The sequence below is a fragment of the Hypanus sabinus genome, unplaced genomic scaffold (genome assembly GCF_030144855.1).
Source record: "Hypanus sabinus isolate sHypSab1 unplaced genomic scaffold, sHypSab1.hap1 scaffold_1327, whole genome shotgun sequence".
NCBI classification, from domain to species: Eukaryota; Metazoa; Chordata; class Chondrichthyes; order Myliobatiformes; family Dasyatidae; genus Hypanus; species Hypanus sabinus.
In genome coordinates this window covers 87205-107549 of record NW_026779397.1, presented here as the reverse complement: position 1 = coordinate 107549, position 20345 = coordinate 87205, and the positions used below count along the sequence as shown (strand labels likewise).

The window sequence follows — 20345 nt, the reverse complement described above, 5'->3', positions numbered from 1 at the left end:
CAGTTAAGAATGTGGCAGATCGGCTAATTCAATTATTTTTATTTTCTTAGAAAGAAAGATATTAAAGCCTCAGATGATTAGGCGTTGAGATAAAATAGAAAACTGGAAACTCACAAAGTCTGATAGCGATTGTGACAAGTCGGCATTCAGATTGCTGACACTGGGGAAATTTCTTTCCTCTGTCACCGCGTTTTATTGATATCCCCCTGGAACAGTGAGATTTGACTACAATATTAAGCCTGCTTTGCTGACAGTTGAAGGGAGGGGAGGAATGTTGAACCGTTTGGATCTGTTTCCAGCAGAAACGCCGCTCCCTGATCCGAGGAATGTCTGCGTGTCGGAATCCGTCCTGCGGACGGGCAGCAGCTTGCACACAGAAAGTCGCGCTGTGAGTCTCACAGAACAGCAGCACCCGCTCCTCGCCCGATTGTCTGGTATGAAGTTGGAAGAAAACGAGTTGAAAATATATTCACACGGAGACTGAATATTCTTAGTGAATTAAGGTGAGAATAATTCAGCTTCTGATATTTATTTCCGATATTTATTTCAAATCGATCCATTATCTGTGTTTTGCATCGGTGATCAATTGTGGATGATCCGCTCGACATCCTGTAGAAGGAAAGGTTCTGATTCTGTTCAAGGCCACGGCACACAGTGAACAGCGGGGGTGTGGTCGGTGGTGGGAAAAGGGGTTGGGGGGGGCGGTTACAGATGGAGACAGGCGGCAGGCGGCAGCGCAGAGCGAAAGCCATGATTTTATTGTACGGGGCAGAAGGCTGGATGGGCTGAGAGTCCGATTTCTGCGTGGTATACTTACAGTAAATATCTGATTCCAGAGTTACTGGAAAACTATTTAAAAATTACGGACCATCACAGATATAAAATACCTGTCGCTGGACCAAAAACAAACATTGAAGTAATTAAATCATCCAGATCGCTAACAGAGATGATAAACATCAATGGATCCAGCACCGAACCCCGCGGAACCCCACCAGTCTCTGGTCTCCAGTCCGCGGGCCAAAACATTTTCTACCACTTACTGGCATCTCCCAGGATGCCGATGCCGAAGCTACATTACCATCTCTCCCATAATGTTAAGCCCCTGAACCTTCTTGACTAACCTCCGATGTGGGAATCTAACGAATGCCCTGGTAAATTGCTCTAAATCATTCTAATATTTATTAATAATATTTCTAATGATTATTATTCTAATATTTATTCTCGGTAAATTAGCCATTCGATAAATTTACTCTTCTATTCTCCCCCGGAGCAGCAAGTGGGCGACACGTTGTTCCAGTCTGATAAATTACCAAAAACATTCCTGAGCATCCGCTCACAGTTGCACTCAATCCAAACTCTCCGGCTGACGGTGTGTTTGCAGTATTCACGTTTACATACCCTCCTACTGCACCGCTTTCGCCACGAGAATTGTCATGATCTGGCCCTGTTCTTCCCGCCCTGCCCCCATTCACACAGTTCTCTGTCCTTCCCAAAAACAAACCCTGCTTTGTTTTTGCTCTTCTTACTGCCAGATGTATGTTATGCTAAACTTTATCTAAGCTCTTTTAAGCTCTTCTTTGTATCGCTATGGAAGTCTCAATAGATCCGTTTGTACTATTCCGAAGGCATCATATTTAAATAGCGATTACGGAGAAATTACTGTCTGATGACCGGGTTTGGGTGTTCATGGTTACAGATCACACGAATTCTGTGAGGGAACAGCAGTTCAAAAGCAAGGAGGCAACATCGACGATACCCGAGGGTTCCGAGTGTTTTTCAATGTTGATATAAAGGTGGAAGCAATGCAAAGTGGGCACGATTGTAAATCAATGTTAGCAGGGACATCATGCTGCGAGAAGAATGAACACCACAGAGTCTGCAAGAGATGGTTGAGATTAGGAACATTTTTCTAAGCGTGTGTTACGATTGCAAAGTTAGCGTTACAGCGAGCCGTTCATGCGACATGAGTTCCCTTTTACTAAAACTTGCCGTTTCAGATGAATGTGTGCTGTTTTCTCTTTGAGACTGTGTTTATTGTCGGTGTTTCTGAGCTGATCTCCTGAACGTCCCGTCGAAGCAAATGCTATGATTCTGTTCAAAGGCAAACACGAGGAAATCTGCAGAGGCTGGAAATTCAAGCAACACACTCACTAAATGCTGGTGGAACACAGCAGGCCAGGCAGCATCTATTAAGAGAATCGCTGTCGACGTTTCGGGCCGAGACCTGACGAAGGGTCTCAGCAGGAAACGTCGACAGCGCTTCTCCCTATAGATGCTGCCTGGCCTGCTGTGTTCCACCAGCATTTTGCGTGAGTTGCTTGATTCTGTTGACAGACCCGATACATATCAAACAGTGGAGGTGACCAGTGACAGAAAGCGGCAGGCGGCGTTGCGGAACGCAAGCCATTATTTCACTGTGTGCGGCAGAAGTCTCAGTGGGCGAGAGGCCAGTTTAATTCCGGCATGTTTACAAGAACAGCTCTGACTGCAGGGTGACTCTAGCCAATTTAATGAGGCCCTTCCAAGTCATGTGAGAGTCCATACGGAAGTCTGGATAGTTTTATTTACTATTCCGAAAGCGTCCTCTTTGAGTCCGGCGTATACATGAGATATTGTACATACATATCATATAATCATATTTGCCACAAATATCACCTCTCATGATTCTGCCTTCTTCTGCTACACATAGTGTTTTCCCCTTACACTCCTTCTTCACCTTTCCAGCCTAACCCCTCCCTGCGTCCCCTCCCCCACCCCTTGATCTTTCCCCTTACCGGTTTTTCACCTGGCACCTAAAAATCATCTCCTTCCCACCCTTCCTCCTGCCCCCTCCCTCTCAGTCCTGCCGAAGGTTCTGGGCACAAAACGTTGACTGCTCGTTTCCACGGAAGCTGCCCGACCTGCTTTGTTCCTCCAGCGTGTTGTGTGTGTTTCTTTGACCCTAACATCTGAGAGTATTTGGTGTAAAATCCAGCTCCCCGTACTAACACGGGTTATACTGACCAAGGATCATACTGCCGGAGGAACACAGTGGGTCGGGCAGCGACTCTGGAGGGAAATGGACCGTCACAATTACTGGCCGAGACCCTCCCACTGGACTGAGAGTAGACAGGAAATATTCAGAGAAAAGCGGTGAGGGGTGGGGATGGGGCAAGAGCTGGGGAGAGAGAGATGGATCCAGGTGAGGGGGAGGTGGAAATAGTGACGGGGGGGGGGGAATGTGAGTTGTGGGGGCAACACGGGGCTGCAGAAATAGAATTTAATACCATGGAGGATTATAAGAAGTTCGAGAGTGTTTGCTTCAGAGATTCACCAGACTATTTCCTGGAGGACGATGGAGTCTCAGTGATCATCTTCACATAAAACAGAGGCCGGCGGATGTGTGGAGACCGAAGGGATCGAGGAAATGAGGATCGGGCAGAAACATGTGGGCTGAGATGGGAGAGCATCCGCCATCTTGTTGATGGTTGGAGGGGCTGAATGACCTCCTCCTGCTGTTTCTCACTTGATGTTACAGTGTTCCTGTCCAGTGAGGCTCCGGAGGATGGTGAATAGAAATTACTGTTTATAAACATACAAGTGATTTCAATGAAACCCGCTCAATTCATGTTCGGGTGGGCATTGTGTACCGGACCGGGAGGGAATCGAACCCGGAAAGCTCCAGGAAACGGGAGGCGAAGCGATGGGGACGGGAAAGATACAGAGGGGAAAATTAAAAATGTAGCTGGTGTAAGTATGAACTAAGGTTTAAAATGCGGCAGGTAGGTCGGGCAGTGAGGGGCGAGGAGCAGAGTCGCCGGTTCAGGAGGGAGTCCCTCCACCGGTCATGTGATCCAGCGTCTGGCTCCCATTTCAAACACAGATCTGCAGCATCTGACGCTCTCGCTTCCGAGGCCCCGCCCGGCTCTCACAGTCTCCGGATGGGCGGTGCTTTTCTTTCCGTCCTCTGTTGAAGCGGGTCGTCGGCGGCGAGCTGGAGGACCCATCGCTGTCTGCGGGACAAATTGATCAGGTTCTCATCGGTGAGCATTGAGACCGGTCATCAGGGTGAACGCGACCAACAATTTCCCATCGGTGAGTACCGAAGCCGATTCGGGGAGGGGGGTGTTTGAGGGTACCTGATGTCGGGCAGAGAGTCCCGTTAACTTCCTCGAACTGGCGGCCTCGTCCCGCTTCCTGGATCCAACCTGTCGTGGTCGGTCCGGGTTATGGGACTTTCACGCCGGACCGCCCGAGATGAGCCGCCGCTCAGCCCCTGGTGTTCTGGCCCCAGGAGCGGGATGAGGTGGTGATGCCGAGATTAAACACACGAATTAAGATGCACCTGGGGAACTTTACCTCCATCACCCGGCCCGGTAGCGGATCCTGGGGTCGGTAATTGTTTTACATGCTTCCATCACACCGGAAGCGGCCGTTCGGCCTGCTGTGTTTTTCCAGACGGCGAGGGTTAAACAGAGTGATCTCACCCTCGGGACACTGCTCCAAATGTATGAGTAGAAGCATGTTTCCCCCGTTCAGACAGAGGTTTATTTGAAATCATTATGCGGCGGGGTAAAAGCGGCCATGTCAATTTTAGTTTCACCCCTACAAAATGGCTGCAGTGTTCGTCTTTGTCATAACGGCACTTGTATCACATGAGGAGTTTGTTATTTCCTTTTTCGGTTATTTTCAGTGAGCCACTTCCTGTGTTTCCATGGTGACAGCTCGTCGGAGCTGTAGCGAGTGTTTCACTGGTTCTGTGGTCACGGCCTCTCAGCGCAGAGAGAGCGGCCTCAGGGGCAAATGTAACAGAGTGATAGTGGGGGGAAAGGATGCTGTGAGCATTGACTGTATGGGCCGTGTTACACCAGGGTCGGAATGAACTGAGAACTGACACATTGATAGAGGGGGGAAAGGATGCTGTGACCATTGACTGTATGGGCCGTGTTACACCAGGGTCGGAATGAACTGAGAACTGACACATTGATAGAGGGGGGAAAGGATGCTGTGACCATTGACTGTATGGGCCGTGTTACACCAGGGTCGGAATGAACTGAGAACTGACACATTGATAGAGGGGGGAAAGGATGCTGTGACCATTGACTGTATGGGCCGTGTTACACCAGGGTCGGAATGAACTGAGAACTGACACATTGATAGAGGGGGGAAAGGATGCTGTGACCATTGACTGTATGGGCCGTGTTACACCAGGGTCGGAATGAACTGAGAACTGACACATTGATAGAGGGGGGAAAGGATGCTGTGACCATTGACTGTATGGGCCGTGTTACACCAGGGTCGGAATGAACTGAGAACTGACACATTGATAGAGGGGGGAAAGGATGCTGTGACCATTGACTGTATGGGCCGTGTTACACCAGGGTCGGAATGAACTGAGAACTGACACATTGATAGAGGGGGGAAAGGATGCTGTGACCATTGACTGTATGGGCCGTGTTACACCAGGGTCGGAATGAACTGAGAACTGACACATTGATAGAGGGGGGAAAGGATGCTGTGAGCATTGACTGTATGGGCCGTGTTACACCAGGGTCGGAATGAACTGAGAAGTGACACATTGATAGAGGGGGGAAAGGATGCTGTGAGCATTGACTGTATGGGCCGTGTTACACCAGGCTCAGAATGAACTGAGAACTGACACATTGATAGAGGGGGGAAAGGATGCTGTGACCATTGACTGTATGGGCCGTGTTACACCAGGGTCGGAATGAACTGAGAACTGACACATTGATAGAGGGGGGAAAGGATGCTGTGACCATTGACTGTATGGGCCGTGTTACACCAGGCTCAGAATGAACTGAGAACTGACACATTGATAGAGGGGGGAAAGGATGCTGTGTCCATTGACTGTATGGGCCGTGTTACACCAGGGTCGGAATGAACTGAGAACTGACACATTGATAGAGGGGGGAAAGGATGCTGTGAGCATTGACTGTATGGGCCGTGTTACACCAGGCTCAGAATGAACTGAGAACTGACACATTGATAGAGGGGGGAAAGGATGCTGTGAGCATTGACTGTATGGGCCGTGTTACACCAGGGTCGGAATGAACTGAGAACTGACACATTGATAGAGGGGGGAAAGGATGCTGTGACCATTGACTGTATGGGCCGTGTTACACCAGGCTCAGAATGAACTGAGAACTGACACATTGATAGAGGGGGGAAAGGATGCTGTGAGCATTGACTGTATGGGCCGTGTTACACCAGGGTCGGAATGAACTGAGAACTGACACATTGATAGAGGGGGGAAAGGATGCTGTGACCATTGACTGTATGGGCCGTGTTACACCAGGGTCGGAATGAACTGAGAACTGACACATTGATAGAGGGGGGAAAGGATGCTGTGACCATTGACTGTATGGGCCGTGTTACACCAGGCTCAGAATGAACTGAGAACTGACACATTGATAGAGGGGGAAAGGATGCTGTGACCATTGACTGTATGGGCCGTGTTACACCAGGGTCGGAATGAACTGAGAACTGACACATTGATAGAGGGGGGAAAGGATGCTGTGACCATTGACTGTATGGGCCGTGTTACACCAGGGTCAGAATGAACTGAGAACTGACACATTGATAGAGGGGGAAAGGATGCTGTGACCATTGACTGTATGGGCCGTGTTACACCAGGGTCGGAATGAACTGAGAACTGACACATTGATAGAGGGGGGAAAGGATGCTGTGACCATTGACTGTATGGGCCGTGTTACACCAGGGTCAGAATGAACTGAGAACTGACACATTGATAGAGGGGGGAAAGGATGCTGTGACCATTGACTGTATGGGCCGTGTTACACCAGGGTCGGAATGAACTGAGAACTGACACATTGATAGAGGGGGGAAAGGATGCTGTGAGCATTGACTGTATGGGCCGTGTTACACCAGGGTCGGAATGAACTGAGAACTGACACATTGATAGAGGGGGGAAAGGATGCTGTGGCCATTGACTGTATGGGCCGTGTTACACCAGGGTCAGAATGAACTGAGAACTGACACATTGATAGAGGGGGGAAAGGATGCTGTGACCATTGACTGTATGGGCCGTGTTACACCAGGCTCAGAATGAACTGAGAACTGACACATTGATAGAGGGGGGAAAGGATGCTGTGAGCATTGACTGTATGGGCCGTGTTACACCAGGGTCGGAATGAACTGAGAACTGACACATTGATAGAGGGGGGAAAGGATGCTGTGGCCATTGACTGTATGGGCCGTGTTACACCAGGGTCAGAATGAACTGAGAACTGACACATTGATAGAGGGGGGAAAGGATGCTGTGACCATTGACTGTATGGGCCGTGTTACACCAGGGTCGGAATGAACTGAGAACTGACACATTGATAGAGGGGGGAAAGGATGCTGTGACCATTGACTGTATGGGCCGTGTTACACCAGGGTCAGAATGAACTGAGAACTGACACATTGATAGAGGGGGGAAAGGATGCTGTGACCATTGACTGTATGGGCCGTGTTACACCAGGGTCGGAATGAACTGAGAACTGACACATTGATAGAGGGGGGAAAGGATGCTGTGACCATTGACTGTATGGGCCGTGTTACACCAGGGTCAGAATGAACTGAGAACTGACACATTGATAGAGGGGGGAAAGGATGCTGTGAGCATTGACTGTATGGGCCGTGTTACACCAGGGTCGGAATGAACTGAGAACTGACACATTGACAGTGGGGGGAAAGGATGCTGTGAGCATTGACTGTATGGGCCGTGTTACACCAGGGTCGGAATGAACTGAGAACTGACACATTGACAGTGGGGGGAAAGGATGCTGTGGCCATTGACTGTATGGGCCGTGTTACACCAGGGTCGGAATGAACTGAGAACTGACACATTGATAGAGGGGGGAAAGGATGCTGTGAGCATTGACTGTATGGGCCGTGTTACACCAGGGTCGGAATGAACTGAGAACTGACACATTGACAGTGGGGGGAAAGGATGCTGTGGCCATTGACTGTATGGGCCGTGTTACACCAGGGTCGGAATGAACTGAGAACTGACACATTGATAGAGGGGGGAAAGGATGCTGTGGCCATTGACTGTATGGGCCGTGTTACACCAGGGTCGGAATGAACTGAGAACTGACACATTGATAGAGGGGGGAAAGGATGCTGTGACCATTGACTGTATGGGCCGTGTTACATCAGGGTCGGAATGAACTGAGAACTGACACATTGATAGAGGGGGGAAAGGATGCTGTGACCATTGACTGTATGGGCCGTGTTACACCAGGGTCGGAATGAACTGAGAACTGACACATTGATAGTGGGGGGAAAGGATGCTGTGACCATTGACTGTATGGGCCGTGTTACACCAGGGTCGGAATGAACTGAGAACTGACACATTGATAGTGGGGGGAAAGGATGCTGTGACCATTGACTGTATGGGCCGTGTTACACCAGGCTCAGAATGAACTGAGAACTGACACATTGATAGAGGGGGGAAAGGATGCTGTGACCATTGACTGTATGGGCCGTGTTACACCAGGGTCGGAATGAACTGAGAACTGACACATTGATAGAGGGGGGAAAGGATGCTGTGACCATTGACTGTATGGGCCGTGTTACACCAGGGTCGGAATGAACTGAGAACTGACACATTGATAGAGGGGGGAAAGGATGCTGTGACCATTGACTGTATGGGCCGTGTTACACCAGGGTCAGAATGAACTGAGAACTGACACATTGATAGAGGGGGGAAAGGATGCTGTGACCATTGACTGTATGGGCCGTGTTACACCAGGGTCGGAATGAACTGAGAACTGACACATTGATAGAGGGGGGAAAGGATGCTGTGACCATTGACTGTATGGGCCGTGTTACACCAGGGTCGGAATGAACTGAGAACTGACACATTGATAGAGGGGGGAAAGGATGTTGTGAGCATTGACTGTATGGGCCGTGTTACACCAGGGTCGGAATGAACTGAGAACTGACACATTGATAGAGGGGGGAAAGGATGTTGTGACCATTGACTGTATGGGCCGTGTTACACCAGGGTCGGAATGAACTGAGAACTGACACATTGATAGAGGGGGGAAAGGATGCTGTGAGCATTGACTGTATGGGCCGTGTTACACCAGGGTCGGAATGAACTGAGAACTGACACATTGAAAGAGGGGGGAAAGGATGCTGTGACCATTGACTGTATGGGCCGTGTTACACCAGGGTCGGAATGAACTGAGAACTGACACATTGATAGTGGGGGGAAAGGATGCTGTGACCATTGACTGTATGGGCCGTGTTACACCAGGGTCGGAATGAACTGAGAACTGAAACATTGATAGAGGGGGGAAAGGATGCTGTGACCATTGACTGTATGGGCCGTGTTACACCAGGGTCAGAATGAACTGAGAACTGACACATTGATAGAGGGGGGAAAGGATGCTGTGACCATTGACTGTATGGGCCGTGTTACACCAGGGTCGGAATGAACTGAGAACTGACACATTGATAGAGGGGGGAAAGGATGCTGTGAGCATTGACTGTATGGGCCGTGTTACACCAGGGTCGGAATGAACTGAGAACTGACACATTGATAGTGGGGGGAAAGGATGCTGTGACCATTGACTGTATGGGCCGTGTTACACCAGGGTCGGAATGAACTGAGAACTGACACATTGATAGAGGGGGGAAAGGATGCTGTGACCATTGACTGTATGGGCCGTGTTACACCAGGGTCGGAATGAACTGAGAACTGACACATTGATAGAGGGGGGAAAGGATGCTGTGACCATTGACTGTATGGGCCGTGTTACACCAGGGTCGGAATGAACTGAGAACTGACACATTGATAGAGGGGGGAAAGGATGCTGTGACCATTGACTGTATGGGCCGTGTTACACCAGGCTCAGAATGAATTGAGAACTGACACATTGATAGAGGGGGGAAAGGATGCTGTGACCATTGACTGTATGGGCCGTGTTACACCAGGGTCGGAATGAACTGAGAACTGACACATTGATAGAGGGGGGAAAGGATGCTGTGACCATTGACTGTATGGGCCGTGTTACACCAGGGTCGGAATGAACTGAGAACTGACACATTGATAGAGGGGGGAAAGGATGCTGTGACCATTGACTGTATGGGCCGTGTTACACCAGGGTCGGAATGAACTGAGAACTGACACATTGATAGAGGGGGGAAAGGATGCTGTGACCATTGACTGTATGGGCCGTGTTACACCAGGCTCAGAATGAACTGAGAACTGACACATTGATAAAGGGGGGAAAGGATGCTGTGACCATTGACTGTATGGGCCGTGTTACACCAGGCTCAGAATGAACTGAGAACTGACACATTGATAAAGGGGGGAAAGGATGCTGTGACCATTGACTGTATGGGCCGTGTTACACCAGGGTCGGAATGAACTGAGAACTGACACATTGATAGAGGGGGGAAAGGATGCTGTGACCATTGACTGTATGGGCCGTGTTACACCAGGCTCAGAATGAACTGAGAACTGACACATTGATAGAGGGGGGAAAGGATGCTGTGACCATTGACTGTATGGGCCGTGTTACACCAGGGTCGGAATGAACTGAGAACTGACACATTGATAGAGGGGGGAAAGGATGCTGTGACCATTGACTGTATGGGCCGTGTTACACCAGGCTCAGAATGAACTGAGAACTGACACATTGATAGAGGGGGGAAAGGATGCTGTGACCATTGACTGTATGGGCCGTGTTACACCAGGGTCGGAATGAACTGAGAACTGACACATTGATAGAGGGGGGAAAGGATGCTGTGACCATTGACTGTATGGGCTGTGTTACACCAGGGTCGGAATGAACTGAGAACTGACACATTGATAGAGGGGGGAAAGGATGCTGTGACCATTGACTGTATGGGCCGTGTTACACCAGGGTCGGAATGAACTGAGAACTGACACATTGATAGAGGGGGGAAAGGATGCTGTGACCATTGACTGTATGGGCCGTGTTACACCAGGGTCGGAATGAACTGAGAACTGACACATTGATAGAGGGGGGAAAGGATGCTGTGTCCATTGACTGTATGGGCCGTGTTACACCAGGGTCGGAATGAACTGAGAACTGACACATTGATAGAGGGGGAAAGGATGCTGTGACCATTGACTGTATGGGCCGTGTTACACCAGGGTCGGAATGAACTGAGAACTGACACATTGATAGAGGGGGGAAAGGATGCTGTGAGCATTGACTGTATGGGCCGTGTTACACCAGGCTCAGAATGAATTGAGAACTGACACATTGATAGAGGGGGGAAAGGATGCTGTGAGCATTGACTGTATGGGCCGTGTTACACCAGGCTCAGAATGAACTGAGAACTGACACATTGATAGAGGGGGATGGATGCTGTGTCCATTGACTGTATGGGCCGTGTTACACCAGGGTCGGAATGAACTGAGAACTGACACATTGATAGAGGGGGGAAAGGATGCTGTGAGCATTGACTGTATGGGCCGTGTTACACCAGGGTCGGAATGAACTGAGAACTGACACATTGATAGAGGGGGATGGATGCTGTGTCCATTGACTGTATGGGCCGTGTTACACCAGGGTCGGAATGAACTGAGAACTGACACATTGATAGAGGGGGGAAAGGATGCTGTGACCATTGACTGTATGGGCCGTGTTACACCAGGGTCGGAATGAACTGAGAACTGACACATTGATAGAGGGGGGAAAGGATGCTGTGAGCATTGACTGTATGGGCCGTGTTACACCAGGGTCGGAATGAACTGAGAACTGACACATTGATAGAGGGGGGAAAGGATGCTGTGAGCATTGACTGTATGGGCCGTGTTACACCAGGGTCGGAATGAACTGAGAACTGACACATTGATAGAGGGGGGAAAGGATGCTGTGACCATTGACTGTATGGGCCGTGTTACACCAGGGTCGGAATGAACTGAGAACTGACACATTGATAGTGGGGGGAAAGGATGCTGTGACCATTGACTGTATGGGCCGTGTTACACCAGGCTCAGAATGAACTGAGAACTGACACATTGATAGTGGGGGGAAAGGATGCTGTGGCCATTGACTGTATGGGCCGTGTTACACCAGGGTCGGAATGAACTGAGAACTGACACATTGATAGTGGGGGGAAAGGATGCTGTGACCATTGACTGTATGGGCCGTGTTACACCAGGGTCGGAATGAACTGAGAACTGACACATTGATAGAGGGGGGAAAGGATGCTGTGACCATTGACTGTATGGGCCGTGTTACACCAGGGTCGGAATGAACTGAGAACTGACACATTGATAGAGGGGGGAAAGGATGCTGTGACCATTGACTGTATGGGCCGTGTTACACCAGGGTCGGAATGAACTGAGAACTGACACATTGATAGAGGGGGGAAAGGATGCTGTGACCATTGACTGTATGGGCCGTGTTACACCAGGGTCGGAATGAACTGAGAACTGACACATTGATAGTGGGGGGAAAGGATGCTGTGACCATTGACTGTATGGGCCGTGTTACACCAGGGTCGGAATGAACTGAGAACTGACACATTGATAGAGGGGGGAAAGGATGCTGTGAGCATTGACTGTATGGGCCGTGTTACACCAGGGTCGGAATGAACTGAGAACTGACACATTGATAGAGGGGGTAAAGGATGCTGTGACCATTGACTGTATGGGCCGTGTTACACCAGGCTCAGAATGAACTGAGAACTGACACATTGATAGAGGGGGGAAAGGATGCTGTGACCATTGACTGTATGGGCCGTGTTACACCAGGGTCGGAATGAACTGAGAACTGACACATTGATAGAGGGGGGAAAGGATGCTGTGACCATTGACTGTATGGGCCGTGTTACACCAGGGTCGGAATGAACTGAGAACTGACACATTGATAGAGGGGGGAAAGGATGCTGTGACCATTGACTGTATGGGCCGTGTTACACCAGGGTCGGAATGAACTGAGAACTGACACATTGATAGAGGGGGGAAAGGATGTTGTGACCATTGACTGTATGGGCCGTGTTACACCAGGGTCGGAATGAACTGAGAACTGACACATTGATAGAGGGGGGAAAGGATGCTGTGAGCATTGACTGTATGGGCCGTGTTACACCAGGGTCGGAATGAACTGAGAACTGACACATTGATAGAGGGGGGAAAGGATGCTGTGACCATTGACTGTATGGGCCGTGTTACACCAGGGTCGGAATGAACTGAGAACTGACATATTGATAGAGGGGGGAAAGGATGCTGTGACCATTGACTGTATGGGCCGTGTTACACCAGGGTCGGAATGAACTGAGAACTGACACATTGATAGAGGGGGGAAAGGATGCTGTGAGCATTGACTGTATGGGCCGTGTTACACCAGGGTCAGAATGAACTGAGAACTGACACATTGATAGAGGGGGGAAAGGATGCTGTGACCATTGACTGTATGGGCCGTGTTACACCAGGCTCAGAATGAACTGAGAACTGACACATTGATAGAGGGGGGAAAGGATGCTGTGACCATTGACTGTATGGGCCGTGTTACACCAGGGTCGGAATGAACTGAGAACTGACACATTGATAGAGGGGGGAAAGGATGCTGTGACCATTGACTGTATGGGCCGTGTTACACCAGGGTCGGAATGAACTGAGAACTGACACATTGATAGAGGGGGGAAAGGATGCTGTGACCATTGACTGTATGGGCCGTGTTACACCAGGGTCGGAATGAACTGAGAACTGACACATTGATAGAGGGGGGAAAGGATGCTGTGACCATTGACTGTATGGGCCGTGTTACACCAGGGTCGGAATGAACTGAGAACTGACACATTGATAGTGGGGGGAAAGGATGCTGTGACCATTGACTGTATGGGCCGTGTTACACCAGGGTCGGAATGAACTGAGAACTGACACATTGATAGTGGGGGGAAAGGATGCTGTGACCATTGACTGTATGGGCCGTGTTACACCAGGGTCGGAATGAACTGAGAACTGACACATTGATAGAGGGGGGAAAGGATGCTGTGAGCATTGACTGTATGGGCCGTGTTACACCAGGGTCGGAATGAACTGAGAACTGACACATTGATAGAGGGGGGAAAGGATGCTGTGACCATTGACTGTATGGGCCGTGTTACACCAGGGTTGGAATGAACTGAGAACTGACACATTGATAGAGGGGGGAAAGGATGCTGTGACCATTGACTGTATGGGCCGTGTTACACCAGGGTCGGAATGAACTGAGAACTGACACATTGATAGAGGGGGGAAAGGATGCTGTGACCATTGACTGTATGGGCTGTGTTACACCAGGGTCGGAATGAACTGAGAACTGACACATTGATAGAGGGGGGAAAGGATGCTGTGACCATTGACTGTATGGGCCGTGTTACACCAGGGTCGGAATGAACTGAGAACTGACACATTGATAGAGGGGGGAAAGGATGCTGTGACCATTGACTGTATGGGCCGTGTTACACCAGGCTCAGAATGAACTGAGAACTGACACATTGATAGAGGGGGGAAAGGATGCTGTGACCATTGACTGTATGGGCCGTGTTACACCAGGGTCGGAATGAACTGAGAACTGACACATTGATAGAGGGGGGAAAGGATGCTGTGAGCATTGACTGTATGGGCCGTGTTACACCAGGGTCGGAATGAACTGAGAACTGACACATTGATAGAGGGGGGAAAGGATGCTGTGACCATTGACTGTATGGGCCGTGTTACACCAGGGTCGGAATGAACTGAGAACTGACACATTGATAGAGGGGGGAAAGGATGCTGTGACCATTGACTGTATGGGCCGTGTTACACCAGGGTCGGAATGAACTGAGAACTGACACATTGATAGAGGGGGGAAAGGATGCTGTGAGCATTGACTGTATGGGCCGTGTTACACCAGGCTCAGAATGAACTGAGAACTGACACATTGATAGTGGGGGGAAAGGATGCTGTGACCATTGACTGTATGGGCCGTGTTACACCAGGGTCGGAATGAACTGAGAACTGACACATTGATAGAGGGGGGAAAGGATGCTGTGACCATTGACTGTATGGGCCGTGTTACACCAGGCTCAGAATGAACTGAGAACTGACACATTGATAGAGGGGGGAAAGGATGCTGTGACCATTGACTGTATGGGCTGTGTTACACCAGGGTCGGAATGAACTGAGAACTGACACATTGATAGAGGGGGGAAAGGATGCTGTGAGCATTGACTGTATGGGCCGTGTTACACCAGGGTCGGAATGAACTGAGAACTGACACATTGATAGAGGGGGGAAAGGATGCTGTGAGCATTGACTGTATGGGCCGTGTTACACCAGGGTCGGAATGAACTGAGAACTGACACATTGATAGAGGGGGAAAGGATGCTGTGACCATTGACTGTATGGGCCGTGTTACACCAGGGTCGGAATGAACTGAGAACTGACACATTGATAGAGGGGGGAAAGGATGCTGTGACCATTGACTGTATGGGCTGTGTTACACCAGGGTCGGAATGAACTGAGAACTGACACATTGATAGAGGGGGGAAAGGATGCTGTGACCATTGACTGTATGGGCCGTGTTACACCAGGGTCGGAATGAACTGAGAACTGACACACTGATAGAGGGGGGAAAGGATACTGTGACCATTGACTGTATGGGCCGTGTTACACCAGGGTCGGAATGAACTGAGAACTGACACATTGATAGAGGGGGGAAAGGATGCTGTGACCATTGACTGTATGGGCTGTGTTACACCAGGGTCGGAATGAACTGAGAACTGACACATTGATAGAGGGGGGAAAGGATGCTGTGACCATTGACTGTATGGGCCGTGTTACACCAGGGTCGGAATGAACTGAGAACTGACACATTGATAGAGGGGGGAAAGGATGCTGTGACCATTGACTGTATGGGCTGTGTTACACCAGGGTCGGAATGAACTGAGAACTGACACATTGATAGAGGGGGGAAAGGATGCTGTGACCATTGACTGTATGGGCCGTGTTACACCAGGGTCGGAATGAACTGAGAACTGACACATTGATAGAGGGGGGAAAGGATGCTGTGACCATTGACTGTATGGGCCGTGTTACACCAGGGTCGGAATGAACTGAGAACTGACACATTGATAGAGGGGGGAAAGGATGCTGTGAGCATTGACTGTATGGGCCGTGTTACACCTGGGTCGGAATGAACTGAGAACTGACACATTGATAGAGGGGGGAAAGGATGCTGTGACCATTGACTGTATGGGCCGTGTTACACCAGGCTCAGAATGAACTGAGAACTGACACATTGATAGAGGGGGGAAAGGATGCTGTGACCATTGACTGTATGGGCCGTGTTACACCAGGGTCGGAATGAACTGAGAACTGACACATTGATAGAGGGGGGAAAGGATGCTGTGACCATTGACTGTATGGGCCGTGTTACACCAGGGTCGGAATGAACTGAGAACTGACACATTGATAGAGGGGGGAAAGGATGCTGTGACCATTGACTGTATGGGCCGTGTTACACCAGGGTCGGAATGAACTGAGAACTGACACATTGATAGAGGGGGGAAAGGATGCTGTGACCATTGACTGTATGGGCCGTGTTACACCAGGGTCGGAATGAACTGAGAACTGACACATTGATAGTGGGGGGAAAGGATGCTGTGACCATTGACTGTATGGGCCGTGTTACACCAGGGTCGGAATGAACTGAGAACTGACACATTGATAGAGAGGGGAAAGGATGCTGTGACCATTGACTGTATGGGCCGTGTTACACCAGGGTCGGAATGAACTGAGAACTGACACATTGATAGAGGGGGGAAAGGATGTTGTGACCATTGACTGTATGGGCCGTGTTACACAAGGGTCGGAATGAACTGAGAACTGACACATTGATAGAGGGGGGAAAGGATGCTGTGTCCATTGACTGTATGGGCCGTGTTACACCAGGGTCGGAATGAACTGAGAACTGACACATTGATAGAGGGGGGAAAGGATGTGAGCATTGACTGTATGGGCTGTGTTACACAAGGGTCGGAATGAACTGAGAACTGACACATTGATAGAGGGGGGAAAGGATGCTGTGACCATTGACTGTATGGGCCGTGTTACACCAGGGTCGGAATGAACTGAGAACTGACACATTGATAGAGGGGGGAAAGGATGCTGTGAGCATTGACTGTATGGGCCGTGTTACACCAGGGTCGGAATGAACTGAGAACTGACACATTGATAGAGGGGGGAAAGGATGCTGTGACCATTGACTGTATGGGCCGTGTTACACCAGGGTCGGAATGAACTGAGAACTGACACATTGATAGAGGGGGGAAAGGATGCTGTGAGCATTGACTGTATGGGCCGTGTTACACCAGGGTCGGAATGAACTGAGAACTGACACATTGATAGTGGGGGGAAAGGATGCTGTGAGCATTGACTGTATGGGCCGTGTTACACCAGGGTCGGAATGAACTGAGAACTGACACATTGATAGAGGGGGGAAAGGATGCTGTGACCATTGACTGTATGGGCCGTGTTACACCAGGGTCGGAATGAACTGAGAACTGACACATTGATAGAGGGGGAAAGGATGCTGTGACCATTGACTGTATGGGCTGTGTTACACCAGGGTCGGAATGAACTGAGAACTGACACATTGATAGAGGGGGGAAAGGATGCTGTGACCATTGACTGTATGGGCCGTGTTACACCAGGGTCGGAATGAACTGAGAACTGACACATTGATAGAGGGGGGAAAGGATGCTGTGACCATTGACTGTATGGGCTGTGTTACACCAGGGTCGGAATGAACTGAGAACTGACACATTGATAGAGGGGGGAAAGGATACTGTGACCATTGACTGTATGGGCCGTGTTACACCAGGGTCGGAATGAACTGAGAACTGACACATTGATAGAGGGGGGAAAGGATGCTGTGACCATTGACTGTATGGGCCGTGTTACACCAGGGTCGGAATGAACTGAGAACTGACACATTGATAGAGGGGGGAAAGGATGCTGTGACCATTGACTGTATGGGCCGTGTTACACCAGGCTCAGAATGAACTGAGAACTGACACATTGATAGTGGGGGGAAAGGATGCTGTGACCATTGACTGTATGGGCCGTGTTACACCAGGGTCGGAATGAACTGAGAAGTGACACATTGATAGAGGGGGGAAAGGATGCTGTGACCATTGACTGTATGGGCCGTGTTACACCAGGGTGGGAATGAACTGAGAACTGACACATTGACAGTGGGGGGAAAGGATGCTGTGACCATTGACTGTATGGGCCGTGTTACACCAGGGTTGGAATGAACTGAGAACTGACACATTGATAGAGGGGGGAAAGGATGCTGTGACCATTGACTGTATGGGCCGTGTTACACCAGGGTCGGAATGAACTGAGAACTGACACATTGATAGAGGGGAGAAAGGATGCTGTGGCCATTGACTGTATGGGCCGTGTTACACCAGGGTCGGAATGAACTGAGAACTGACACATTGATAGAGGGGGGAAAGGATGCTGTGAGCATTGACTGTATGGGCCGTGTTACACCAGGGTCGGAATGAACTGAGAACTGACACATTGATAGAGGGGGGAAAGGATGCTGTGACCATTGACTGTATGGGCCGTGTTACACCAGGGTCGGAATGAACTGAGAAGTGACACATTGATAGAGGGGGGAAAGGATGCTGTGACCATTGACTGTATGGGCCGTGTTACACCAGGGTCGGAATGAACTGAGAACTGACAGATTGTTTGGGATGGGGTGGCATTGACAGTCAAGGGTGGCAATCAGTTACTATCTGTGCATTAAAATGAAGAGGGAGGAAATACTACAGTTGCAGGAAATTTAAAGTAAGGAGGAGAAAAATACTGGAGATGCTCAGCAAATCTCGGACAGTCTCAGTTCTGGAACTGGGTCTTCCACTATTTCACCTTTCAGAGATGTAGTCTGATGTACTGAGTTCCCAGTGTTTTCTACTTTGTAACTTTACATTTTGTTCCTGCTACACTGCGGGAAACATGGCAACGAGCTGTGCTGGGCAAGATCCCGCACGACAGGTAGTTTCTGATCAAATGTGTTCGGTTTTGCTGCTGGGGTCAGGCTGAAGTGTATCCGCACCCTCCACACAGACCGGGGAACCAGTCTGAGCCCCGGCCCCAGCAGAGGGTCATTAGGTTCCAATTCCACCTGAGTTTGTGAATCAGACATGGCAGGAACACCTCGGCAAATCGCCGGCTCCAAAGCGTCTGTGTATGGGTGATGATATTGGGCCGGTCTCTCTGAGGATATGGAACTGGCAGTATGCGGGCTTCAGTCCAGGTTGGTAATTCCACAGCTGGGATCGGAATTTTCTCAGTATGGAGTGAAGCTGAAGTCTCGGGCGTTTGGGCATTAGTCATGGGGAAATCACCCTCTAAACTTCCCAAGAGGACATCATATCTGTCAAGTATTTTGGATATTATTTATGAGTTAACGAGCGAGTTGGGTGAAGTTGTGCAGTGATGTTATTTATCTGAACTTTGGTAAAGTCTGTAACAAAATCCCGCGTGGCAGCTGATCGGGGAGGTTCGGTCAGGAAGGAGTCACAGGGAGCTGGAGAGGAGGATTCACTCCGGGCTCGAGAACAAGAAGCAGAGGGAGATGATTGAAGATGGTTTTAGCGAATGGAGGCCTGTGACGAGTGGTGTGTGTGTGTCAGTGTTAAGACCTCTGTAATTCACTATTCATGCCATTGATTTGTGTATGAATCAACATGGCTTCACAGAGTATTATGTACAGTTGTGTTCACCCTACTGTAGTAAATATATTTGAAACTGGAGAGGGTGCAGAAGAGATTACTGAAGATGTTGCCTGGACTAGAGGGCCGAGTCATAGGAAGCGTTTGGCCGAGCTGGATCTTTATTCCAGAGGAGAATGAGGGTGACATTGTCGGAGCTGATGGAATCAAGTGGGAGTTTAGATAATGTGGATGGTCGTGGTATTCTCCCCAGGGTTCAAGATCCAAAATTGTTTATGGCACTCCAGTACACAAGTGTGAAGGAGAACAAAATAATTGTTACTCTGGATCCAAAGCAAGACAGAAGAAAAATGATGGAGACCACAATAATAGACAAAACACAATACATAAAGTATGATCGTTTAAAAATATTGATTGTATGTACATAAAGTGATGTTAAGCACAGGAGTGTCTGGACATATGAGACTGACATTGATTGTCTGTACATAAAGTGACGTTAGGCACAGGAGTGTCTGGACATACGGAGACTGACATTGATTGTCTGACCATAAAGTGACGTTAGGCACAGGAGTGTCTGGACATATGGAGACTGACATTGATTGTCTGTACATAAAGTGACGTTAGGCACAGGAGTA

General features: G+C 49.5%; 1 protein-coding gene across 6 annotated transcripts in view; it reads left to right on the top strand.

Moving 5' to 3' along the window:
* Nucleotides 1-287: 287 nt before the first annotated feature.
* LOC132386828 (NACHT, LRR and PYD domains-containing protein 12-like) overlaps nucleotides 288-20345 on the top strand; it is a 74888-nt gene continuing 54830 nt past the window's right edge. For 5 of the 6 annotated variants that reach the window (XM_059959172.1, XM_059959170.1, XM_059959171.1 and 2 more), the window contains exon 1: nucleotides 3948-4074. The gene's annotated coding sequence lies outside the window, so the exon portion shown is untranslated. Of the gene's footprint in view, nucleotides 504-3947; nucleotides 4075-20345 lie in introns of those variants that run through there. The other variant, XM_059959168.1, reaches the window with a different exon arrangement.